A 658-nucleotide genomic window follows, 5' to 3' on the forward strand; every position below is an offset into this window, starting at 1 on the left:
TATATATATATATATATATATGTATGTATGTAGCTAGAGGTAGAGTGGAAGAGCGAAGGGGGAGCAATGAAACAAAAACACATCAACAAAGGAAATAAACAAATGGTGGAGGGAGGGTTTTAGGAGAAGAAACGTAAAAAAAAAGTTGAAGAATAAAGTGTTAAGTGGCAATTCTGGGGTAGAATGGTGTGGTGACCAGAAAATGGTGTAGTGTAGGGTGGCTGCAGATGTTGGAATGCGGAGGAGCAGAAGTTCAACGAAGCAAGGTGAATCCTGGATGAAATGAGAAAGTTTTCAAAGCAAGACACGCCACCATTCCTAACGTGTGAAGTTATAGTGTTTGATCAAAGCGGATTCCTGGGAAACCGTTTCAAGCAAAGAAAAATTTGGAAGCAGTTAGATTACGGTATGGTCGATTGGTGGGTGGGTGGGTTGGTGAGTTGGTGGGCTGGTAGTGGTAGTGTTAGTGATGGTGGTTGAGGTGGTGTTGGCTGGAGGTTGTTGCTCATGGTGGTGGTTGATGAGAAATGAAAACATCAAGATACAAACAAATATAAGTCTGTGCGCGTGTATGATATGGGGAACTTATGTATGTATGTATGTGTATATATATATGTATGTACACACACACACACACACACACACACACACACACACA

Source organism: Octopus bimaculoides, chromosome 4 (genome assembly GCF_001194135.2).
Source record: "Octopus bimaculoides isolate UCB-OBI-ISO-001 chromosome 4, ASM119413v2, whole genome shotgun sequence".
NCBI classification, from domain to species: Eukaryota; Metazoa; Mollusca; class Cephalopoda; order Octopoda; family Octopodidae; genus Octopus; species Octopus bimaculoides.